Raw genomic sequence first — 27,948 nt, forward strand, 5'->3', positions numbered from 1 at the left:
CCCTTTTGTTGTCTTCGTGGCAAGCCATCGTGGCCATACATTACAGCAAGACAATCACCGCCCCCACAAGGCTAGAGTTTCTACTGCTTGTCTTCATCCTTGCAAAGCCCTATTTTGGGACCGGCCATGGTGGCCGATCGGTTCTAGGCGCTTCAGTCTGGAACCGCGGGACCGCTAGGGACGCAGGTTCGATTCCCGCCGCGGGCATGGATGTGTGTGATGTCCTTAGGTTAGTTAGGTTTAAATAGTTCTAAGTTCTGGGGGACTGAGCACCTCTGATGTTTAGTGCTCAGAGCCATTTGAACCCTATTTTGGCGGCAAGATCCCTCCCCAATCTTGACCGTATTTCGGGCAGGGCAGGGCAGGGCCCTCCAACCAGATCGGATTACGATGATCTGACGCGCCAATTACAATTTCGCACGGTCTCACTCAGGACATTCTATGAATCAATGTCAGACCGAATGACTATTTACATAAGGTCCAGTGGTGGACCAACGTGATACTGACTTGCTCAATTTGTCAAGCTCTTTCTCTTGAATAAATCATCCAGTTTTCCTGAAATTTTAATTTGCCATGTACTTCACATCTACCGATTTTCGTCTCATTCGGATAATTCCTTCGTGGTGCGTAGTTTTGTTTGTCTCAGAGTGTATTTTCTTGAAAACCCTACAGAACATGTATGTAGCGATTCCGAGAGGACTTGAAGCTGTTTTGAATGCCAATTGTTTTTCTTGGAATGTAAAAATTTGAACTTAGCTGCTAAGGTTCAGTGACCATGTCAGAACTGTATTAGAACAAATAAGCCCTCGGTCACAAATATTAAGTCAATATTGACCAGGTTTCGACGCTACTATGAGCGTCGTCATCAGAATTAAATTAACTGTTCTAAAACATAATAGGTATTGTAAGTAGGCTGTTTATGTTTTCTTATTGGCAACGTTACGTAACGCTCTGTATGAAAATCACTGGCTTTGCTGTAACGTCCCCTTAGAACAATGATACACGACTGTGCTTAAAATGACACACAATGTTTTTAGCGCAACGCAATCTGACTATCAAAGATCCCTGCAAAAGAATGGCCCTGAGTAACATTAAACTATACGTTTCACAAATCGCTTACCTCACAAAAATCTTGGTTACTCGAACTACTGCAATACAGCGAGCGCCACTACTGCCAGCTAAATAAAAGATTCAAACTACTGAAGGCACTAACTACTGATAGGGATAGTTAGCAAATGAAAGATATTAATAGAGAACAAACAATGTATTTACCTTAATAGTCATAATATATATATCAGTTCATGACAAATTACAAAACTCCGCCATCCCTCTCCTTACATCCACCACTGCTGGCGGCTCACCTCCAACTGCGCAACGCTACGCGCTGTTCACATCCAGCTGCCGCTGCCTAACACTACAATGGCAGACAACAATGCAAACTAGCCACAGACTGCACACAGCACAGCCAGTGATTTTCATACAGAGCGCTACGTGGCATTACCAATATAAAAATCTAAACAGCCTACTTACATAGCCCCCATTGTAGTGTTGGGCAGCTGGACGTGAACAGCGCGTAGCGTTGCGCAGTTAGAGGTGAGCCGCCAGCAGTGGTGGATGTGAGGAGAGAGATGGCGGAGTTTTGAAATTACATATATTATGACTTTTGATGATATTAAGGTAAATACAGTGTTTGTTCTCTATTAAAATCTTTCATTTACTAACTATCCCTATCAGTAGTTAGTGCCTTCCGTAGTGTGAATCTTTTATTTACCTGGCAGTAGTGTCGCTCGCTGCATTGCAGTAGTTCGAGTAATGAAGATTTTTGTGAGGTAAGTTATTTGTGAAAGGTATAGTTTAATGTTACTCAGGGCCATTCTTCTGCAGGGATCTTTGATAGTCAGATTGCGTTGCGCTAAAAATATTGTGTGTCAGGTTAAGCACAGTCTTGTATAAATTGTTCAAAGGGGACGTTTCAGTATGTAAGCAGCCCTTAGCGGTTCCCCATCTTATTTACAACTAACAAGTTACATTTAAAAAAATCTAAGCTGGAAAGGCGACATCATGCATAGGTGCAAATAAGTTAAGATGGCGAGCAGCCCTTAGCGGCACGCCATCTTAACTTATTTACAACTACTCATGACGTCGCCTTTCCGGCTTAGATTTTTTAAAATGTGACTTGTAAGTACTGCATCTCTTTCCAGTCAGTACACACATTAATTTAATAATGTCTTATATACCTATTACATTTTAGAACAATTTAATTCTGAAGACGACGCTCATAGTAGCGTCGAAACCTAGTTATTTTGACTTAATATTTGTGACCGATGGCTTATTTGTTCTAATATAATTTCTTGGAATGTGTTAGTTTTGTTAATGTGTCGTGTTTGGTGATTCCTTACATCTTGTAACGCCGCAAATGCATATCCTCCTATTTCCATCTATTGTACTATAATTTTTTTCCTTATTTTCTTTCCTGAAGATATGACATTTCTTTGTCTTTATATATTGCAATTGTTCTACTATTTGTATGTATATATTTATGCATTTATGTCGATGTATAATTAGTTTATTTTGTAAATATTATTTGTATTTTTATGCTGGGTCTGGCCTAGGGAAAACTATGCTATCGAACGACTGCATCGATAGGTCGTGTGGAGAACCAAAGTGTTTAAGATCTTTGGTAGTGTTAACTCTGCCGCATGGAGCTCGGGCAGAGAGAGTCTGGCTGGAGTAGGGCGGTGGAGCAGGTGTGTGGTGTGACGCTCCCGCGAGTTGCCGCACTTTCGGGGTTTGGCAGCATGTAATTGCGCTGGACGTGCTATGATAGTTTCTGACACCGTAATTTTCCCCAAATCTCAAATATCTAATTAACACCAATTAATTGTTAACGTAAAGACCGCACATTTACTTTCTTTATTAATTTTACCCTTTTCTCGAAATTAATTCCACCAATTTCATTTGCATTTTTCCTTTCATTTAGATGTAACCCTTTCTTCCCTCTTTACCGACAAATTAACTTCGGTGACGATTGCTTTTCCCAAATTTCCATTAGGTACACGCGGTTTAATTTTTCACTATCATTAAGGTCGATAAGTGAGGGGAAGGTTACAATCTGTCTTCGCCTATTCGTCGTAGAGCACTTAAAAGCATTCTAGTGTCAACAGGAATGTTAATACTGACCGTGATTTTGTTTGTTTGTTTGTATGTGTGTGTGTGCGTGTGTATGTGTGTGTGTGTGTGTGTGTGTGTGTGCGTGTATGTGGTTGTGTGTGTGTGTGTGTGTGTGTGTGAGAGAGAGAGAGAGAGAGAGAGAGAGAGAGAGAGAGAAACAGAGAGAGAGAGAGAGAGAGAGACAGAGAGATCACAGGACGTCTTTACTGTGTTCGCTAAATATGCGATCGTCATTACGTTGGACTACCAGTTGGACTCCGAGGCAAAGAAGTTGCCGCTGACGTGACGTTGGGGATAGCAGCAGTAGAGGCTTTCTGGGACTGCTTTCGAGCGATCTGATATTCGGCACGCACTCGATCTGAATGGCTGTCCCAGTACACTCGTCGAGTCTTTAGTTAAAGTAGATGCGCCGACTGATTGCAGCGCCACGATCGACAAACAGAATATACATTCGGTACCGTGGAGAAGGACTACGTTGGGAGAAGGAACGGTAGAATCGGGGGTGCACACAAAGGGAGGAGGAGGAGAAGGAGGAGGAGCAGGAGGAGGAAGAAGAAGAGACAGAGCCATTCAGTTTTTCAGAAATGTGTATTCGATTCCTAATATTGGCGTCAGAAGCCTCGCGGAGACGGACAGGCGGGAGCAGAATTGGAGGGCTGCTGGCGGGGAAGCCTGTCGGCGGCAGGCGACGCGGAGGGGACACAAAGAAGACACAAAGAGGAGGCAGCCGCTCCGCAGAGCGCGAAGAATGGATTTCTGTTATTACTAACGCTTCGAATAACAACCGAGTCACGGGTCTGAGGGGCGTGAAGCGAGCACGGAACGGGCGGGAAGGCAACGCTCCCCCCGCCCCCCCTCCACCACCACCCACCGTTCCTTCCTGCCGTGTCGTCAGCTAGCAGGGGCTGAACGCCCGCGGGCTTTGCATTCTTTATGAGGAGGACTCTCCCTCCCAGGAAAAGGGAAGGGAAGTAAAGGGAAGGAAAGGGGTCAGCCGGAGACAACCTGGAGCTCTGCCGAGACACCTGTGAGCCAGAGCGGCGTCGCGACTTCTGGGGCGCGGTGCAGTCCTAAATAGCAACGCGGCTCTCAGGAACCGGAAGCCGAACATAACATTCCTCTCGTTTTCGTCATTCCTTGTTCATTGCTGAACTTAACAATGACAGTAGGCCTTCACATATTCTTTATAAACTGACGCTTGTAATGATGGTAAGAAATCTTTGTTAAACTACTCTAACCACCATTAAAAGTGCAACATAATGAAGGTAACGTGAAAAAAAAGAAAAAACAAAACGTAAGACGAATACGTATGCAAAACACGCTTTAATAAGCAAATGATTAACATTTCTTCACTTTTTTTATCTTTTGCATCTTTCCTTAGTTGCTTGTACAGGGTGATTCCCTGATGATGTTAAAAATATTCAGTGACCTCAGAGAAAGGGATATGTATGAGTTTGAGACAATGGATCCTAGTTCCGAAACGATAGAACCGAAAGTTATAACTGACAATTGTTCTGAAACATCTGACATGAGAATACATTTGTCAGTACTGTTATTGCTAAGGTAGGCAATTTTCAGAAGTACATGAAATGTATTCGCAGTTGCGAATATGGACAACCATCACTTGTGCACTGAAATGGTGACAGTGAGAATTTGTGCCGTACCGGGACTCGAAACCGGTTTTCCCCCTTGTCACGAACGGCCGCCTTACCGTCAGGCTATCCAAGCACGATTATGAGATTTTCACTCTGCAGCGGAGTGTCCGCTGATATGAAACTTCCTGGCAGATTAAAACTGTGTGCCGGACCGAGACTCCAACTCGAGACCTGTGCCAATCGCGGGCAAGTGCTCTACTATCTGAGCTACCCAAGCACGACTCACGGCCCATCCTCACAGCTTCACTTCTGCCAGTACCTCGCCTCTCACCTTCCAAATTTTACAGAAGCTTTCCTGCGAACCTTGCAGAACTAGCACTCCTGAAAGAAAGGATATTGCGGAGACATGGCTTAGCCACAGCGTAGGGGATGTTTCCAGAATGAGATTTTCACTCTGCACTGGAGTGTGCGCTGATATGTAACTTCCTGGCAGATTAAAACTGTGTGCCGGACCGAGAATCGAATTCGGGACCTTTGCCTTTCGCAGGCAAGTGCTCTACCATCTGAGCTACCCAAGCACGACTCACGCCCCGTCCTCACAGCTTCACTTCTGCCAGTACCTCGTCTCCTACCTCACGGCCAGACCCAAACTTCAATATGTAATGAACCGTCAGCAACCTGTAATCGTACATTAATTACGTATATTCCTGTACTGGAGAGAGTTTTAATCGAAAGTCGTTTGCTCGCTGCTGGCGGATAAATACGACACTGCAGTGCCTGTGTTGTTCAGGAGTACGATCCAAATTTCCTTCGGACATGCGTCTCAGAAGGAACCTTGCGTCGTTTTTCTGGACAATACAGGAACTGCACAATCGTATTCTCAGAGGTGGTAGTAAGCACCAAAAGAAAAAAAAAATCTTCTAGTAAACATGTGCCCTAAAATGCATACCTTAAGAGCCATGACTACTTGTTAATCTCCGCTACTGTGAAACACATCTCTTCTTGTGAACAAGTGTCTATAGCTCTTACGGTATGGCTCTGAGCACTATGGGACTCAACTGCTGTGGTCATAAGTCCCCTAGAACTTAGAACTACTTAAACCTAACTAACCTAAGGACATCACACACATCCATGCCCGAGGCAGGATTCGAACCTGCGACCGTAGCGGTCGTGCGGTTCCAGACTGCAGCGCCTTTAACCGCTCGGCCACTCCGGCCGGCTTCTTACGGTATCATTGTAGAGTACATAATCACTGGACTTTTTGTTGGTTTCCTCTATACTACCTCACCCAAAAATATTTAAACAAAAGCAGAAGAGATGTATTTCACGGCATCGAAGACGAAAGGAGCTCATAGTAAGGTATGCATTTTATTTCTTGTAATATATAAGAATCTAACAGCCTCCATTGCGGTAATGAAACCAAACTTTACCTGGGTTTCCGCCCAAATAATTGAGCCTTGTTCAGAGGATATACCTGAACCTATAATTTGTCTGAGAGGGTATGGTCTAGAAATGAAACTAAAACAGCCTTGAATAGTTTTATTTCTAGACCATGCCCTCTTAGACAAATTATAGATTCAGGTATATCTTCTGAAGGAGGCTCAATTATTTGGGCTGAAACCTACGTAAAGGTTGGTTTCATTACCACATTCGAGGCTGATAGTATCTTATATATCAGATTATCACGATTACTGACTGTGCAGCAATGTTGAAAGTACAAGAATTTTTTTTCTTGTTTTGGCCCATACTACCATCTCTAAAGGTTCCCCGCCCTATAACCATAGCAACAAAAGTACTGGCACACGTGCTCCACTGTCGTACATATAAGAATGATTTTTGATTGTATCTTTTGACTTGGTCGTTTCCAGACTACGATCCCTTACCTCAAACTGAGACGTTTACTCTCCGTTGTAAGTTCGTAACATCATTACGGTGACGCACTGTATATTACTGGGACGTGGTTTGCCTGATCCAGCTAAATGAAAGGCTGTTTGTACTCTTACACCGGTGTCTCGCTTCTGTTTATTTCTGACCTATAATACAGGCTTGTTTTCGTATATAATAGTTACAGATTTGTTATTATATTGCCGGCCGCGGTGGCCGAGCGGTTCTAGGCGCTTCAGTCCGGAACCGCGCGACTCCTACGGTCTCAGCTTCGAATCCTACCTCGGGCATGGATGTGTGTGATGTCCTTAGGATAGTTAAGTCTTAGTAGTTCTAAGTTCTAGGGGACTGATGACCTCAGATATTAAGTTCCATAGTGCTCAGAACCATTTCAACTATTTTTTTTTGTTATATTACAGTTATTTTGTTATTTTCTTGTTATGTTAAAAACAGCTTTTTATAGTACATGAGGTTAAATGACGTCGTTTGTAATTCTAATTGCGATTTGTAATCTTACTGCTGCATATGTGCCGTACTGGAGTTGTAAATAGTTGTTCTGCTTTCCCTGGATGACGATTCTCGACGTTTTACGAACACATTTCTACTTAATAAGTGACCTCCACTGTGTTTTGGTTCTTTGTGTTTGCTGTATGTAGAGTTTCCAACTGTTTCTGTGCTTTTCGTTACTCTTTTGTTTGTAGTATGGTGTCTGCAGGTAGTTTAATATACTTTTTGTTATTATGTAGTCTGGTTGTGTTCTGCACTTCTGTTTGTTGTTGTTTTACTGGCTAAAATAATCAACGAGTTAATTTTTTTAATGATTTAGTCATTCATTATTTTCTCCTTCAGTGTATTAAATATAACTTTGGCACAGAATGGGGTGAATTATGCTGCCACAAAAGTCTTTGAATGTTTAACAAATAGGGTTAAAAATCTGACAGACAGCCAAAACCTTTTAAGGGGCTCCGGAACGCCCTATACTTGCAATGTTAAAATAACGCTTATAAATTACATCTTTCCTCACAAAGTATTTGAGGTAGCAAGTTGAACTTTTTACAGATTATTTATTGGAATATGGGCTACAACTTAACACAGGGATTTTACAAAATTTTAGTTCAGTTATTAAAGATGATTTTTTTTTCAATTGTAATCAAAATTCACAACTTTTTTTGCAATTTTTTATTTATATATTCAAAAATATACAGTTTTTTGGAAAAAGGCTATGTTAAATTATGCAGAAGGTACTGTGTAACATTTACTGAAAGTTTGAAAGAAATATGTTTGGAAGATCCTTAGAAAACATGTAATTAGTATGAGAAAATAAAAGTTTTGGGAATCGAGTGACAAAGATTGGATTAACTTTTTAGTGCATTCCAGGTCCATAGGATGGATTATCTTCATCCTCTGCAAACTCCTCCTCCAGCTTCCTCTTGTTCCTCCTCCTGTTTACTCTTGCTTGTATTTCTAGACTCTTTACAGCCCTGTCTGCAGCCCGAAGGCGTTCCTTGTCTAAAGCAAGCATCGCTCGTACCATGTTACAACCTATCTTCATTCCCATATTTCTAAATACCTTGCACCTTACAATGTTGCCATCATTGAAAGTCGCAACAGCATCATACACACCAAAGTGAAGTGTTTCTATTCCAACAAATACAGTCTTGGGGATTCTCGACCATATAACACTATTTAAACTTTCATTGGGGTTTTGAGTTTTTCCGTGAATACACTTTTTCAACAGTTCAGGTGCTGCTAAGTCTCTGAAAATAGGTTTTATCACCTCCATTATTGCATGAGGCAGACTATGCTTATGAGTGTACACTTCACCAGTTAGCAATCCTTTGTTATATTTACACCAACCGTCTTCTTCTTTGGGACACAAGCTATGTTGGGGATTTTCATTGGTTGTAGAAGTATGAAAAAAAAGAGCCCAAACAGCCTTCTTCATTTCGTCGACACTTTGTGTATTTTGCCTAATAGCCATTCCATAATAGTTCTGTATTTTGTCAATTACACTGTCAGTTAACCTTCCCTTCCCATCCAACCCTTTACCATCACTGAGTTTTGTTTTTTGTACGAAGCTTTCAGTCGCCGAAGTCTTGTTCCCATTCGCTTCTGTACGTGTCCAATACACTCAAATTTCTGCACTACAACATCATCACCATAGGGCTTCAGTCCTTGAACGTGTTTGAAACTTTTAGAATCACCGTCACCAAGGTAATTAACATATCGCACTTTATCACACGCCTCAGAACGCTGGAATATACTGGCAACACCAGCCACTTCCATTCCTCCAATACTGCTAGCTTTGCAAATATTTTCATGTGTACCTTTATATTTTTGTGGACATCTACAATACTTTGATATTACTGCTACATCTAAAACTTTCCCTGCATACATACTGGTGGCAGATACTACACCATGAAGAGATGTGTGTCCCCGTTTATGCCAGGTACCATCGAACGCTGCAGTCAAATCGCTGTTACCATTATTTTCCATTACTGCCTCTTCCACAGCGTTCTTCATAGATTCTATACAGACATCTTCTACTTTAGACCCTATTAATTTATTATAGGTCGTAAACTTGGTTGGGGGATTTGGAAGATTCATGATGCCACAGAAAATTGCACCTGCAGTAGCACCCTTACCAACTGAACGCAAGGAATAAACAAATCTAATGTTGAATTTTCTTCAGCTGCAGTTACTGCAACACTGTTCCAAAAAGTGGTCATGTATGAACACTTATCACATTTCAGTTGTATTTCACTAGCAAGTCCTACGTGCTTTATTATGGAGAGTTCCAGACCAACTTCACTACAATGAATACATCTTACACAGTTTGAAAAATTCCTTTGAGAACCGACATATCAAATATTTCATTCACATCCGATTCGCCCATAAAACATTCATAGTTTTCACTCATTGAACCAAGCTTCTTCTGTGAAGTATTTTCTTTCCCACTTTGACTGCTATGGGCAGGTGTACTTGAGAGGTTAGGTTCACTCACTTGGTTATGGTCTTTATTGTTTACAGTAATAACACATACCTTTGGCTTTCCAACATTTCTCCTTTTCTTAAAAGCCTTCAAAGGATTTCTAATAACTTTACTTTTACTCATTATTATACTTCAACAAAACAGAGATCCAAGAAACAGAATTAATTACGAATATTTTCGAGATAACGACAGAGTAAATAAACATGAAACAATCGACAATCACACCAGCGATGTATATTGAACCATTACAGGTTAGCCACAACACATCACTAAAATGTACCTGATGAACACGGACGTTAATAATAACACCATTTGACAGCAGTTTAACAGCGCCACAGTGGGTCACGCCCATGTAGAACACATTTCAAAAAAATTTAAAAATAGTTGTAGTCTTCGGAATTGAATAAATTATATATCTATTAAAAGGTAATAGTCTGCAGATTCAGAAAACGCAAAAAAGTAAAAATTGAACTTTTCATGATTTTGAGCCTTTCCGGAGCCCCTTAAATTTACACTTCCTAGTCATGCCCGTTAATTCTGTGTACCACTGACGGTATATCTGTTCTGGCACTTTCTCAAAGCGATAGATCTAGCTGCAGCTACTTGAACTTGATGGTCGTAATACTGAGTTAATGCAGCGATTACTTGGTCATAGCTGAATTCGAAAGGAGAAGTAGTGGGGGATAGCTTTTGTATTAATCTGAACAATGGGGACCCCGCAATCGTAAGAAAGTATTGTAGCTTTACAATACCTTGAATACGATGAACGTCACAATGTGGTTGGAAATGGGTCAGGTAATCGAGCCATTCTTCTGTGTCGTTAAATTGCCGTAACGTTGGAATGCTGGTCGGTGGCAGTATTTTGGCTGGTTGGTTGGTCGGTAGTGCGGCCGACGCAGCTTGTGCAGCCAGAAGTTGTTGTACTGTCGTCAGTAAGGCAGCAATTTGTTGAATCTGAAACTGATAACCTAGTGTTAGAACCATGACATTGGCCGTCTGGGACTCAGCCGTGGTGGCAGGGGGTGGAGGCGAGGTAGCGATGGTCTGTGTTGTGTTGGCAGAAGAGCCAACACCGTGTTACGAGAGGAGGCCGAAATGCACGCGTCTTAGTTCATGCAGGCTGGCGTGAGGAGGGAAGAACTATACTGACGTGAGGTCTGGAACATGACAGGGAATGAGAATTCAGAAAGCGGACGTAATTAGTTTGATACTTAACTTTAATCCATTAATGATGAACGTCACTCTTGACGGCACATGAGTTACAATATTATCTGTTCAGAATACAATCTTGAAGATAGTACTTATAGTAACTGAATATGGCGCCTTGCTAGGTCGTAGCAAATGACGTAGCTGAAGGCTATGCAAAACTGTCGTCTCTGCAAATGAGAGCGTCTGTAGTCAGTGAACCATCGCTAGCAAAGTCGGCTGTACAACTGGACCGGGTGCTAGGGAGTCTCTCTAGGCATGACCTGCCGTGTGGCGGCGCTCGGTCTGCAATCACTGATAGTGGCGACACGCGGGTCCGACGTATACTAACGGACCGCGGCCGATTTAAAGGCTACCACCTAGCAAGTGTGGTGTCTGGCGGTGACACCGCAGTCTGCACAAATACGTTATACGAAACAGCAAGCAAAGCCTCTGGAAAGAGAAATTTGATTAGTTCTGCGACTCTTCTCCTGGAATACATGCAAGAGAAACAACCACAAATTAGCAAACACGATCATTGTTACAAGCTAAAACACAAGAGAAGCAAGCAAAACCTTCAGCCAAATCGATTAACTTGGAATTCCACCCTACACGCCACTTTTGAGTCTTGTACCATGTGAAGCAAGGAGAGGATGTTGTTTGGTGACCGGTAACCTCTATCTACAACATAGCAGCAGGCACGTATAACACGGTTCTTTATTTACATAAATAGGACGCTACCTATCATTAAGTGAGTCCATGTGTTGTGGCAAAGCTCTTCTGTAATAGTGCACCCTAGCCTCACTGTTGGTGAAGTACAAGTCCTACTATGTGATGAATGACAGACCCCAAACTTTAGTGTGAGTTGGTGTATCAGTGACTGAACTATTGACTGAGACTGAGACAGAGTCAGTCCCCCAGTCCGCGGCAGTGATCCAAATACTTGCCGTCGAGTGGGCGTTATGGCGCGTTGCTTGCGAGTCTGTCTCTGGCCTCTCTCCTGATAGGCGCGCTTGGTCTAGCGCCTACTATCGATCTCCTTGCTATATCTTTGCCGACCGCTGTGCTGGCGACAGCTTACGCCAGCACAATTAGAATACCAAGGGACGTCATCTGGCCATTGCCGAGCATCAACGCCGCTGTAAAGGAGGCAAACTTTGCACCCAGTAGACAGTCCTCTTCTGACGAAAAAGATGGTGATTATCTTCGAAAGCCCTTAATTTTGAATCCGGCTCGACGCGGTTTGAATACTGGGAAGATTTTATATGTGAAACTGATGGCAACGTTGCTCTGTAGCGAATATACACTCCTGGAAATGGAAAAAAGAACACATTGACACCGGTGTGTCAGACCCACCATACTTGCTCCGGACACTGCGAGAGGGCTGTACAAGCAATGATCACACGCACGGCTCAGCGGACACACCAGGAACCGCGGTGTTGGCCGTCGAATGGCGCTAGCTGCGCAGCATTTGTGCACCGCCGCCGTCAGTGTCAGCCAGTTTGCCGTGGCATACGGAGCTCCATCGCAGTCTTTAACACTGGTAGCATGCCGCGACAGCGTGGACGTGAACCGTATGTGCAGTTGACGGACTTTGAGCGAGGGCGTATAGTGGGCATGCGGGAGGCCGGGTGGACGTACCGCCGAATTGCTCAACACGTGGGGCGTGAGGTCTCCACAGTACATCGATGTTGTCGCCAGTGGTCGGCGGAAGGTGCACGTGCCCGTCGACCTGGGACCGGACCGCAGCGACGCACGGATGCACGCCATGACCGTAGGATCCTACGCAGTGCCGTAGGGGACCGCACCGCCACTTCCCAGCAAATTAGGGACACTGTTGCTCCTGGGGTATCGGCGAGGAGTCCAATCGCAACCGTCTCCATGAAGCTGGGCTACGGTCCCGCACACCGTTAGGCCGTCTTCCGCTCACGCCCCAACATCGTGCAGCCCGCCTCCAGTGGTGTCGCGACAGGCGTGAATGGAGGGACGAATGGAGACGTGTCGTCTTCAGCGATGAGAGTCGCTTCTGCCTTGGTGCCAAAGATGGTCGTATGCGTGTTTGGCGCCGTGCAGGTGAGCGCCACAATCAGGACTGCATACGACCGAGGCACACAGGGCCAACACCCGGCATCATGGTGTGGGGAGCGATCTCCTACACTGGCTGTACACCACTGGTGATCGTCGAGGGGACACTGAATAGTGCACGGTACATCCAAACCGTCATCGAACCCATCGTTCTACCATTCCTAGACCGGCAAGGGAACTTGCTGTTCCAACAGGACAATGCACGTCCGCATGTATCCCGTGCCACCCAACGTGCTCTAGAAGGTGTAAGTCAACTACCCTGGCCAGCAAGATCTCCGGATCTGTCCCTCTTTGAGCATGTTTGGGACTGGATGAAGCGTCGTCTCACGCGGTCTGCACGTCCAGCACGAACGCTGGTCCAACTGAGGCGCCAGGTGGAAATGGCATGGCAAGCCGTTCCACAGGACTACATCCAGCATCTCTACGGTCGTCTCCATAGGAGAATAGCAGCCTGCATTGCTGCGAAAGGTGGATGTACACTGTACTAGTGCCGACATTGTGCATGCTCTGTTGCCTGTGTCTATGTGCCTGTGGTTCTGTCAGTGTGATCATGTGATGTATCTGACCCCAGGAATGTGTCAATAAAGTTTCCCCTTCCTGGGACAATGAATTCACGGTGTTCTTATTTCAATTTCCAGGAGTGTATTACACGTCTGATTTCCGAAAAAAGATTAATCAGTCTGAAAGTCGAACTGTGTTTCTAAAATATGCTGGCCAGTTCAGTTGCGTCGCACAGAGATAAGCGACAGCAGTACGTGTTGTGCGGTGGCTCTGCGCTGTAACGCAGGGCAGATTTATGGGGGCGTTTCACCTGCACGCCGCTTGCTGCTGGTGGGACGGGCAGCCATCACACGGAGAAATGGGCGGCGGAGTCATAAGCAGCGAGAGGAGTCGAGGCGCGTGAACGCTGCCGTCTCTTTGAAAGATGACGCCACAAAATGAGACTCCATCTCTGGAGACAGCGCCACGTGACGCGAAATGAGCTTCGTGCGACGCGGCGGGCGCTCGCGTCACACAATTGAGACTTCCCCCTCACGCGAATTAAGTGTACTCTGAAACACAGGGTTACAGAAGTGGAAATCTACGACTAGATGGCAGGAATTATTGTCTCTGCAAAATGTGGAACGTACTCAAAAAAATGGCTCTGAGCACTATGGGACTCAACTGCTGAGGTCATTAGGCCCCTAGAACTTAGAACTAGTTAAACCCAACTAACCTAAGGACATCACAAACATCCATGCCCGAGGCAGGATGCGAACCTGCGACCGTAGCGGTCTTGCGGCTCCAGACTGCAGCGCCTTTAACCGCACGGCCACTTCGTCCGGCCATGTGGAACGTACTGCGACAGTCTACCAATCACAATAATAATCTCGATATCAAAGATGGGCATACAAGTGGTGGAAAAATAACTAACATGGATCTGTTCTCTCTTTTAAGATGATGTAGATAAAACCGAATAAGCAATATGCAGGATAGCCAAAAACTTTTGCAAATCCAACATTTCACTCAATAATGTAGGTAACCTAACCTAACCTAACCTAACCTAGAGAGTGGTAAAAATTGACACATGACATAGGGTTATACTGATAAGAAATCTGCAAAAAATGACCAAAAGGTGGCGCTTCAGGTGGAACAAAATAAATAATTAGTGTAAGAATAGATTTTCTAGCAAAGACGATGATTGTCATGAGGAATACCCAACATGTCGGCCGTCATTCAACAACACATGGAGGTGAGAGAGAATGTTGTGTGCCGGCCGCGGTGGTCTAGCGGTTCTGGCGCTGCAGTCCGGAACCGGGGGACTGCTAAGGTCGCAGGTTCGAATCCTGCGTCGGGCATGGGTGTGTATGATGTCCTTAGGTTAGTTAGGTTTAAGTAGTTCTAAGTTCTAGGGGACTTATGACCTAAGATGTTGAGTCCCGTAGTGCTCAGAGCCATTTGAACCAGAGAATGTTGTGAACAGTACTGTATACTGTGTCAGTAGCTATGGTCAGAAGCTCCCGTTGGATATTGTCTTTTAGCATGCATAGCGAGGTCAGAGGACCGCGGTAGACTTGCGATTTCAAGTAATCTCACAACCAATAATCACACAGACTTAGATCTGGGGACGTGGGAGGCCAAGCATGATGGAAATGGCGGATCAGCATGCGATCCTCACCAAACGATGTTCGCAAGACCCATCACGCTAACAGTTTGGAAAGCAGCATCCTGCTTTCCTCGAAGAAAAACGAACCGATCACGACTGATGTGGTAAATTCACAACCCACCGTGCCCTTCTCGTCATGCAGTGGGGTTTCCACCACAGTTCGACTATTTTAGGTGGCCCAAATTCTGCAGCTGTGTGTGTGTTGACAGACTCCTGGAGTGCGAAATGGGATTAGTCCTTCAAAAACACATTAAACAACCGATCGACGTGTTCCACCTTTTTTTAAGTGCCCACACCGGAAATGCTCCCCGTGTCAGAAAAGAGGTGGCTAGCAGAACGTGATGGCACAGGGCTTTGTACGGATAGCATTGGCGAGTACACCTGAGTGCTCTCCAAGCAGTAGTGAGTGGAATGCCGATGCGACGTGCGACTTCACAAACGATGATATGAAGCAGCTTATGTCCCCACTTCTTCCTGAACTGTCCAAACAGCAGATCGTCCTAATATCCCGGGGCTTCGAACTTGGTGATCACTTTCCTCACCGTGATACTTGTCATATGAACTTTACCCGTTCGAATAGGGTTGTGAAGCTGCAGTAGCGGACTCTTTATTGTGATAGCAAAGTTTCACTAACAGTGCCTTTTCTGGTAAAGTCAAATTGCCGCGAATGCTGGCGCATCTGATTTTCCTATGTCATTTAAGTTGAATTCTAGTATGATTCCTCTGAAACGCCAAAGCCCTATTTACTCCCCCATCCTTCTTCAATCCGAGCTAGTGCTCCTTCTTTAAAGACCTCGTCGTTGACAGTACACTACACACCATTTCGCAAAGCCTGCAAGTGGAGTACCATCAGAGACGGTGCAGCAATAGTGAGCGGAGTTTATGTACTTTATTTTATTTATATACTAGCTAGTCCCGGCCACGCATTCAAAAAATGGTTCAAATGGCTCTGAGCACTATGGGACTCAACTGCTGTGGTCATAAGTCCCGTAGAACTTAGAACTACTTAAACCTAACTAACCTAAGGACAGCACACAACACCCAGCCATCACGAGGCAGAGAAAATCCCTGACCCCGCCGGGAATCGAACCCGGGAACCCGGGCGTGGGAAGCGAGAACGCTACCGCACGACCACGAGATACGGGCGGCCACGCATTACTGTGGTGCAGTCTAGTTAAGCAGGAAAGAAGGAAACACACGTTTCTAATAATTTTGGTAATATTATATACATCCTAATCTCCTTCTCCCTCCTGCCTCTGTCTATATTCTCCTATCTCTCTGTTGGTCCATCTCCTCCACCTTCCCCTTCCCTACCAGTAACCTCCTCTCCTCTTCCTCTGTCCATCTTCCACTCTGTCTCCTCCTACCCCCTCTCTCTCCCCGTCTCTCAGTACATCATCACCTCTCACATTTTTCTGTCTGTCTTCTCCTACCCCCTCTGTCTCTGTCTTCCCCTTTCTCTGTCCATCACCACCTACTCACTTTCTGTGTCCATCCTCTCTTCCCCATCTCTCTCCATCTCGCCCTGCCCCCCATCTCTCTGTCCATTTCCTCCTTTCCGCCTTCTGCGCTCATTTCCTCCACCCCCTAGCCCATTTCTCCTTTTTCTCTGATCTTGAGTTCTTTGTATAGTTATCGCAAAATGCAGATTCTGCACAGTTTGTGTAGTCATAACCCTAAAATGCATAAATATAACTTTTCTGTTTTCTAACAACTTTTCACCATTGTATATAATATGTAAGTATGTACTAAAAAATATAGTTTCTGTGTCTCCAAACGTTTTTGTAGTAATGTATAAAATTAGAAGTAAATTGTTTGAGTACTTTCAGAGATTTTTGGTAACAACGTCTCCCGTTTCTATATTACACATACATTTATGTACCACACGTATTAATAATATATACAACCTGTGTCAGTCCGAATGTTCATCAGAGGGTTGTGTAAAAATTTGGAGTAGTGGCTGAAGAACTTTCCTAGATTTTTGGTAGTAAAGGTTCCCCTTTATATATTACATATTTATTTATGTATTATATAAATTAAAAATAGGCATATAAAACACACACAAATTGGAATGAAACATTGTTTTAAAATTTCACAGTTATCGGCAAGGAACTTTCGCAGATTTCAGATTTTAAAGAAACTTTTGTTTACATTTTTGTTTACACAGATCGGGTTCCCTGGGAGCCTATGAGATAAAGCTGCTTGGTCATTACAGAAAAAATTATAAACAAAGAATTGAAGAATCAACTACGCAATAAAAACTGTATTAAGAATAATAACCCTGTGCAGAAGAAAGTGTGTTATAAGGAAACTTTTCAACTTGGATTCAAATACTTAAACTTTATCACTCAGTTCCTTTCACTCGCCAGTTTGTAACCGCGCAATCGCTACGGTCACAGGTTCGAATCCTGCCTCGGGCATGGATGTGTGTGATGTCCTTAGGTTAGTTAGGTTTAAGTAGTCCTAAGTTCTAGAGGACTGATGACCTCCACTGTTAAGTTCCATAATGCTCAGAGCCATTTGAACCATTTTCTTTCACTCGCCTGGAAGCCTATTGAAAATTAAACCAGTTGTATAGCGAAAATTTTTGTACGATGCTTAGGGAAGTATTATCCAAGAGATCGTGAATGAATGTTCCAGTTTCTTCTGAATGAGTCAACATTGTCAGCAACAAATCCGATGATGGAATATATAACTTACACAGGGACGGCAGAGTTAGAACTCCAAGACACCTGAGGGCGGCCTACACGAAGTTACGATCTACCACTGCAGATCAGCATAACAGCCCTCTTCTGAGCTAATGTAATAGTTACCCAATATGTGACACCGTACGACATAACAGAGTGCAACTAAGCGAAGTAAACCAGCCTTCGCATTTCAGTGTCAGAGACGTTGCAGGCCATTATTACAGTGAAGACTAGCTGCGCCACGCTGTTTTATGAGTTGTTAAGAAGTCAGTTGCAACGAAAAGTTAATTCCGAAACTTACTACCTGTGCGTATGCACATTCTCGTTGAGGTACTGCGGCGCGAGCCATTTGCCCGGCTAAAGGTGTCAGAACACGGCCCCCTCAAAACTCACTCGTTTACTTACGCAAATATTTGTACCCGATCGAGTAGTAAAGTGCAAAATATTCCAGGAAAGGGAGTAAATAATTGCATTACTGTTCGCGACATGGTACGTATAGAGAGTCAGAAATAATACGTTCCGATACTTGTTGTTTTCCGCGTACATGTAGAGATCTCTGGCTCTCGATACACGCGAACAGCCAACGTGGAGCTATCCGTGCGGGAAACATGGGGTGCCTAGATGAATACCTGCCATTTTCAGCGCCTTGTAACAGTGATCGAAAAGGCCACTTGGCAGTGGGAACTGCAAGTGTTTAAACTGGAGTAGCAGGTTTGTTGGGATGATGGGAATTCGAGGTATTAATACTATCTCTCTCTTGTCTCTACCGGTGATGATGGAGGCCTGCACGATAAGCCTTCTGAGGTGCGTGATGCGTAATCTGCTGCCTTTGCACAATCGTGGTACGCCCAGCTTACTCTTCAATAGGACAGGTACACCTACCTTCAGCTACAGCCTGTAGTACGGCCCCCTCGATACGTCTAAAGATATTGGAAACTCTACAGGTTATGAAGTTGCGTCATCTCTTGTCGTCAGTATATCGATTGACCCGTAGATGGTCAACTCTCATCATTACTTGTGCAATATTTTTTTGTTAATGTTTCCCATCGATTCATTCTTAGGCAGCAAGATAACTTCTTCGTATAACCACTCCTCGTTGTTCAAGTTTTCATTTAAGTTCGGAAGAAACTCATTAAGTAGGATATCTTCCGAGCTTACAACATAGCAGAAGCGGCTTTGTAATTTTATCAGGCCTTCCGCATGCATTGCCATGTAGTCTCGCCGGCCGGAGTGGCCGAGCGGTTCTAGGCGCTACAGTAGGGCATCGCGCGACCGCTACGTTCGCAGGTTCGAATCCTGCCTCGGGCATGGATGTGTGTGATGTCCTTAGTTAGGTTTAAGTAGTTCTAAGTTCTAGGGGACCGATGACCTTAGAAGTTAAGTCCCATAGTGCTCAGAGCCATTTGAACCGTGTAGTCTTGCCGAGCTCGAGGAGGTGTTGAGCAAAGGGCCGAGACTCCTAGTTGTTGTAGACTTGTCAGCTGTTAACTTTTTTACGTGTGCCCCCAGTGGCGAGGATCTGAGACACGTGCTGATCTCATCTGCCGCCGTGCCTCACTCGATGAGCGGCAGCATCTGTCGGAAGACGCCTGCTAGCGAGACAACGCGGTTACCGCGGATGTCTTGCAAGCTTCGGTCGAACGCCTCGATCGCACGCTTGTATTAAATCGAGTATTCGTCGTACAAGATCAATTTGCACTGGTGCTACATAGCGGCGCTACCATTGCTGTTGCTTATGTTGCAAATGGGCGTTTCCTCGCTCGCCAAATTCTGAGAAAACTTGAACACGGAGTGGACAGTTGTTCCTCCGCTGACCAAGGTCGCTGCAATGTCAGAGGGCGCAACACCTAACGCGACATTCCCGTCCTTCTGCAACTCGGTCAACAGAAAATTCAACAGGAATCTCTTGCCTGTGCCCTCAAGTGCGTTCAAAGAGTGAAGACCCCTTCTCCGTTCTCCGCGAGACTCAAAATTTTGTTGAAAATCTGCCTTTGCTCTGGTAATAACATGGGTTCAGTTTGGGCAACATGGGACTCTAAGGCTGCCGTGTCGTAACTGAGTTCCCTGAGCAAACCAGTCGATAATTCTCCCGCTCGCAATGGGCTGCGCATGCCGAAATCTGACAGCCGTTTTGCCACCATCGAGAAAACTTTCTTCTCAACAAGCTCCAGCGCTTTATTATGATACATGTTACCGCTGGCCTGTGCTCACCTTTGGTGCTGAAACGAGATTTCTTCGCATACTGCTGTTCCAAAGTGTCATAGGATTCGAGAGTGATAGCAAAGAGCTCCTATTTGATTGATGACCGGCACAACACGGCGGCCTTCATAGTAGCATCCCAGTGACCATCATCTTACAAAAGTCCCATCGTCTTATATGTTTCCTGAAATGAGACTTTTTCTTCTTCATCGACTGTTTTCAGAGCATGAAAACTGATGGAGCCACGGAAGCGAGTCAAAAACAACCGTACTCAATAACACTCAAAGTGATTTACACGCACGGTGTAAATTCTGTCCAGAGCATCTGACGCCTTCACACTTTGGCAGCATTCGACAGGTGTGTCCTGCACACGACGTTCTCATTGATTCCGTGACATGTTCCATTTGTAGTATTTTGGCACATCGGGGTACAGCAAATTTCTGACAAAGTCGTCCATCTGGTACAGACGGAAAATGCGGTGAGGGTGGCAGAGGACGGTTCGCTATTCGATCGTGCTAATTGGCTTCCCTGAATGTTATGTAATAAAATTTTATCTACATATTGTTTTCACCTGTACTTACATATGGTTTAATTTTTACTTTTCTTCATAAAATATCTACTTAAACACAAAACATCCATAAAATTATATAACTGTAACCCAAAACATATGCCACTGTAAGTCCATATTTGTATGATTGGTGGAGAAGCCTCGGCTGTTCAGTATAAAATAACGAATTAAAACACGTTCAGCTGTCTAAATTTCCAGTTATTTTATTTGAGCAACCACGTTAAATACTCATTACGCCATCTTCAGGCCGCCTGAGCGACTTGTAGGCAGAATCCCACCACTGGTCCATTCAAAATAGGGATAGCATTGACTTTTGTCTATAGATTTCTTCTTAACACAGCAATCCCTTCTATCATTACTTGTCCAAGTGATGGCTCTTTCAAGAAGCGCAGTCTAGAGATGATAACCCTGTAGTGTGAACTGGAGGCCTATAATTCAAACTCTCCTGCACAGTCTACAAATTTTTTGTCTTAACAATATTTCTACATGTCAGTTCTTGTAAACGCCACTTTACATTTGGCATAAATGGCCACTGCTCCCTACTGCAACGATTCCTTGCACAGAAACCAGACAACATGTACTCTTCCAAAGGAAGCCCCGCTGTTGTTTCGCTACGATAATGAAGCTCTGACACACAAATGATGACAATGTCAGTATCTGTTATGAACTTTTCCTTTAATTACCCAGATATTTGGGTTAAAGAAGCTTATTGTACCTTCTGATCTGCATATCCACTTATTGAACTATGTACCAGTTCAAGGAACCTTTATCAAGCAGAGATACCTCCAATTGGACTTACGAAAAGGCGTCTAGCCTTTCTTCACGTTATTACCGGACTTTGGCCTTGAGTGACCCCAAATCCAGCTAATATACTGTCACTTAAGAGCTTTACCAATCATTCCTTTCCAAACCATTTAAGTGTAGGCCATGACTCATATAGCCGGACTTACAGATACTCTCAACTCTCTCATATTAGCTCGCGTTACAGCCCTGTCAAAAAGTGGTTGATCAAAACTGTGGAACGACAGCACAAAGCGACCATTAGCGGGCTCAGTTTGAGTAATAATCCCGTCCGAGTGACCACCTACATCATAACCCCAGTCCCTGTCAAAACTGTTCCCATCCTATCCCATTACCACTACCTTTTTAGTATAATCTTTACACGAAGCCCCTAACTCTTCTGTCACCTTACTGAGCGCAGCACTTTATTAAAAAATGCTGATGGCTTAGTACTGCTCACAGAATTCCCGTTGCTACTGTGACGCTACACTGCAGCCCTGACAGTTACATAACAGCATATTCCCCTTCTTCTTAGTTTTCCTATCTATCTTTGGCTTCCTGAGGGCGTTGGATATCTGCTGTGTACTGGTAACTTCTAGAACTGTTGGAGCCTCTTCCTTCATATGACTCAGATGGCTAACCTTATTATCCACATTCAGAATGAAACTACCGACAGCCGGCCGTTGTGACCGAGCGATTCTAGGCGCTTCCGTCTTGAACCGTGCGACCATTACGGTCGCAGGTTCGAATCCTGCCTCGGGCATGGATGTGTGTGATGTCCTTAGGTTAGTTAGATTTAAGTAGTTCTCAGTTCTAGGGGACTGATGACCTCAGCTGTTAAGTCCCATGGTGCTCAGAGCCATTAGAACCATTATTTGAACTACCGAAAAGTGTTCCCTTCCTAATGGCCTTCCTGCCAACGGGCAGTTTCCATATCTCCACTCTCTCCTTGTGTAACAGCTCCAGTTCTTGTCTATCACCGTCTAAATGTGAGTGACGTGCACATATTCAGAGTTCAACGAGAGAGTCGTTTATTCCCCTCTACTTTCCCTACCACCTTTTCTCGTTCAAGGCACTTGCTACACATCACAACGTGCCTTACAGTTCACTGACCTATTACATATCGTGCACTTTTTGCCCATGGTAAACTTTTACAGCACCTTTAAAGAAATAGAAAGAAGTAACAGAAGCATTCACACATAGCATGTTCTCGACATTTGTCTACCGAATAGCAATATCTAAATACAAAACTTACTGAATTATTAAACACTCGAAACAATATTTATCTCTGGACGAGCTATGCGCTCACTGATTACATGCGTTGGTCTACTCGTGGAAGCAGATACGCGGAAGTAAACACATACATGCATTTCACGTAGTTTCTTCCACACACAAGTCGCAAATTTTGTTGAAATCGATAAGCAAATTACTCTTAGTAACAATATGAAACGCAAAGTGTTAATGATGATAATGATGTAAAGTATAATCGAAGAGGAAAACACAGGGCCGGCAGGAGTGGCCGAGCGTTTCCAGGCGCTACATTCTATAACCGCGCGACCGCTACGATCGCAGGTTCGAATCCTGCCTCGGGCATCGATGTGTGTGATGTCCTTAGGTTAGTTAGGTTTAAGTAGTTCTAAGTACTAGGGGACTGATGGCCTCAGAAGTTAAGTTCCATAGTGCTCAGAGCCATTTGAACCATTTTTTTTGAAAAAACACACGGATGAACGGTTTGACGCCGGCCGCTGTGGTCTAGCGGTTCTAGGCGTTCAGTCCGGAACCGCGCGACTGCTACGGTCGCAGGTTCGAATCCTGCCTCGGGCATGGATGTGTGTGATGTCCTTAGGTTAGTTAGGTTTAAGTAGTTCTAAGTTCTAGGGGACTGATGACCACAGATGTCAAGTCCCATAGTGCTCAGAGCCATTTGAACCATTTGAACGGTTTGACATTGCGCGTGATGGAAATATGGTGCACATTGTCACAACAGTTTTCCACACCATCTGCTACAGCCACAAAGCTATTAAAAGACAATTCTGTTTTTCACCATGGCTGTTATAGAATCACTGTCATTTATTTCACGATCAGCTGATTTCGGCACTGTACCATTTTCAGTGGCAGTTCTTGTCTTCGTAATTTTACGGTCTCACCGTGTGCGGGCGCTTAAAGATGTGCGCCAGTACAGATTAAAATGGTAGATGCACATTTGCTCACAGCCGCACAAGGTGGTGGTGTAACATTACGGCGGCATAAGTACTATTTGAAAATGGCACGGTGACGAAATCAGCTGATCATGAAATAAGTGACATTGCTTGTATAACAGCCATGGTCAAAACACATTTGCCTTTTATTTATTTAATTATTTATTCAGCCTGGCCTCATTACATCGACCGGGGTTTCACTCACACAGTACTTTTGTTCAAAAAATGGTTCAAATGGCTCTGAGCACTATGGGACTCAAATTCTGAGGTCATTAGTCCCCTAGAACTTATAAATAGTTAAACCTAACTAACCTAAGGACATCACACACATCCATGCCCGAGGCAGGATTCGAACCTGCGACCATAGCGGTCCCGGGGTTCCAGACTGCAGTGCCCAGAACCGCACGGCCACTTCGGCCGGCAGTACTTTTGTTACAGCTTAGTTTCCTAAGCAATAAGAATTTTAATACGACAATTAGCATTAAAATGATTTGATTGCCTAATGGAGTTTACACTATGTGAATGCGTGGTGTCTGTTCTTTCGGACATGTCCAAAAGAACACACATCACACAGAATCGTCAGCTCTAGTACTTTATATGTAAATTCAAGGTGGAGAAGAGAAAACAGGAAATGAAAGGGAGGAGATCACTGCTATCATCTGCATCAAGACATCAGGCAGCATCGGCGACGACGAGTGGAAACGCGTGCCATACCGAGATTCGAACATGGGATCTCCTGCTCAGGAGGCAGATGGGTTAACCACTGCGCCATCCGTGACACAACGTTATCGCGACTGCGTCGACTATCCCGCTCGCTTCCCGGCCGATACACATTTCCATCGAGCGCCACCTGCGATGGCGCGATTGTTAACGCACCTGCCATGTAAGCAGGAGATCCTGGGTTTGAATCCTAGTTTAGTAGACATTTTCACTCGTCGCCGCTGATTCCCTGTAATGTCCCGACGCAGCTGATAGCAGTGATCCGCTCCCATTCCTTTCTTTCCCTTTCCACTGTTGAGACTTGGCAAGACAGCCAAGCCACTATGAGAGGAAGCGGAAAGGCACGCGTTTAAGCTCACGCAGGCTGGCGTGAGGTCTGGAACAGGACTAGGACTTTATAGTAGCAAGAAAAGTACGTAGCTTCTGGAATACTTAACTTTAATCCATAATTGGTGAACATCGCTCTTGACGGTACATGTTTTACAGCATCAAGTAACTGGTAATGGCGCCTTGTTAGGTCGTAGCAAATGACGTAGCTGAAGGCTGTGCTAACTATAGTCTCGGCAAATGAGAGCGTAATATGTCAGTGAACCATCGCTAGCAAAGTCGGCTGTACACTGGGGCGAGTGCTAGGAAGTCTCGCTAGATCTGCCGTGTGGCGGCGCTCGGTCTGCAATCACTGATAGTGGCGACACGCGGGTCCGACGTATATTAACGGACCGCGGCCGATTTAAAGGCTACCACCTAGCAAGTGTGGTGTCTGGCGGTGACACCACATCCACCTTGAACTTACATACAAAGTTCAAATGGTTCAAATGGCTCTGAGCACTATGGGATTTAACTCCTGAAGTCATCAGTCCCCTAGAACTTAGAACTACGTAAACCTAACTAACGTAAGGACATCACACACATCCATGCCCGAGGCAGGATTCGAACCTGCGACCGTAGCGGTCGCGCGGTGCCATACTGTAGCGCCCAGAACCGCTCGGCCACCCTGGCTGGCACATATAAAATTAATACTGGCAGTACTTACACTGCTGCTGCTTCTGCTGCTGTCACTAATACTGAGGGTAATAATAAGAATAAAGACATTTATAACAATTATGGTATTTGCAGATATAAAAAGAGCTTATAGCGGTGCAAGATGGATGTTTTCTGATATAACCAGTTCTGGGGAAAGGATTTTTAAGTAGCTGCACGAGATAAGAATACTGGGAAAAGAGGAGGATCTGGTTGGAACGAAGGATGTGCAAGGGAAACGAGTGTATACAGGGACAATGGTAATCCATATTGTTGCTTTCCTGATGTCATGTTTCAAGCTCAAATATATTTCTACCTTTTTCAGATTCCTATTTGCAGCAGTAGCCATCATTCTGCGACCACTGGTCCCCCGTTGCACGTTAAATCAGTCGAAAAGTGTGAGAATTTAACGTTAATATTTGACAGCATGAAAATCATACTGCTTAAACTTATTAGGTCCATCTATAACACAGAAGAGATACCGACAGACTTCCATAAATGTATCATTGTTCCTATACCAAAGAAGGAAGCAGCTACAAAATGCGAACCGTACCGAACTCTAAGCCTAATATCACATGCATCAAAAATGCTCACAAAAATAGAGAATTGAAGGGAAGGTGGAGGATGTGCTGAGTGAAGTTCAGTCTGGTTTCAGAAGGGGACTGGGAACAAGAGTGCCGATTCTGGCACTGAGACTCGCTGTCGAAAAGCAATGACAGAAAAATAAACCAACTTATATTGCCTTTGTAGACCTGGAAAAGGCATTTGATAACGTTATCGGGCAAGAGATGTTCAGAGTGCTGAGGAAAAGTGTTTGATACTCAGTTTCTATAAGAATGAGGTGGCAGTGATTAGGAACTGTCACCGGGAACAAGAAGCCAATATTAGAAAAGGGGTAAGAAAAGGACGTGCTCCCTCTTCTCTTATATTCAATGCTTACATCCTGCAAGCTGTAGGCCAAGTTCGAGAAACTACTGAGGCGGGGATCAAATTTAATGGGCAGAAGATAGACATGCTACGTTATGCAGATGATAGTCACGAAGGCAAAAGAAGATCCAGAGGAAATTCTCAGAACAATGGAAAAAATTCTATGCAATCAGTGTGGAATGAGAATAAACAAGAAAAAGACTAAAGTGATGGTATGCAGTACAGGAGCAGAATATGAACCTCTGAGAATGAGAATTGGAAGAGAGGAGCTGGAAGTGATAGCGGAATTTACTTAACTGACAAGCAAAATCACAAGGGATGGTTGAAGCCGGAAAGAAATTGCGAGCAGAATACAAAAGGCCAAAATTATATTTAATCGGAGAAGGAACTTACCAGCAACAACATCAGTGTGAAAATAAGGAAACGTATGATGAAAGGTTTCGTTTGGAGTGTGGCGCTATACGGACGTGAAACATGGACAATTGGAAGAGAAGAGAGAAGACGGCTAGAGGCCCTGGAGATGTGGTGCTATAGAAGGATGAGAAAGATCAGCTGGAGAAACAAAGAAACAAATGAAGAGGTGCTTAGAAGAGCACAGGAAACCAGATCTTTGTGGAGGCACATCCAAACAAGAAGAGACAAACTTGTGGGGCACATCCTACGACACAACATCACTGGGACAATAGCAGAAGGAGCTACTGAGAGAAGGAATCGGCGGGGGCGACCAAGGATATCATACATGCAACAGATCATGAATGACGTTGGATGTAACACATACGTGGAAATGAAGAGGAAGGCAGACAGAAAAGAGGAATGGCGCTCTGCTGCAAACCAACCTCAGGGTTGCACACTAAAAGAAGAAAGAAGAAGATCTTAGATGTTACCCTCATTAGTTGGTGCTCTGATTTATGGCTTCATGTAGTTTTTGGATTAGACATTTACATCATAACGCAATTTCCTACCGCTACTACGAGTCTCTGATTTATGGCTTCATGTAATTTTTGAATAAGACATTTACATCATGACGCAATTTCCTACCGCTACTACGAGTGTTAATCACGTGAGTCTCCTGATCCTTTTGTCTGTACCATGCAATCCTCTGTTGTCTGTGGCATGGTTTCAGTGGTTCATGACGCTGCAAACTCGAGATTAAACCCCAGCTTCATTAACGTTGATGACCGTACAGACGCTCTGCTTATAATTTTTCCTCGGATTTGAACTGTTATTTTGCATCTTTTCGTCAGGGCCTGTCGACAACCTTACGAGCTTCTCGTGGTGCAGTTCTCCTGGGAGGACCCGTGCCAAATCTTGTTGCCACGATAGTGTGCTTAGTCCATCTCGATACCACTCGTTCTGAAATCGTTGCACTCCGCGTATCTACCGTTGCATCCGTGTCCCTCGTGGCAATGATTTAAACTTTCCCAAAGTCCGTAACGACGCGATTTTTTCCAGGTCAGCGTCGTCTCGGAATGTTTTGTTGCCATTTTCGTCTGAAACAGACGATGAAATGGATCAAATGGCTCTAAACACTATGGGATTTAACATCTGAGGTCATCAGTCCCCTAGACCTAGAAGTACTTAAACCTAACTAACCTAAGGACATCACACACACCCATGGCCGAGGCAGGATTCGAACCTCCGACCGTAGCAGCAGCGCGGTTGCGGACTGAAGCGCCTAGAACTGCTTGGCCACAGTGGCCGGCGAACCAGACGATTATTCCTGTGACAGACACATGTAGTGCAGTTGTAATATGTAATAAATGTCGCTGCATAAAACAGAAATAAATCGAC

Source organism: Schistocerca cancellata, chromosome 5 (assembly GCF_023864275.1).
Source record: "Schistocerca cancellata isolate TAMUIC-IGC-003103 chromosome 5, iqSchCanc2.1, whole genome shotgun sequence".
Taxonomy (NCBI): Eukaryota; Metazoa; Arthropoda; class Insecta; order Orthoptera; family Acrididae; genus Schistocerca; species Schistocerca cancellata.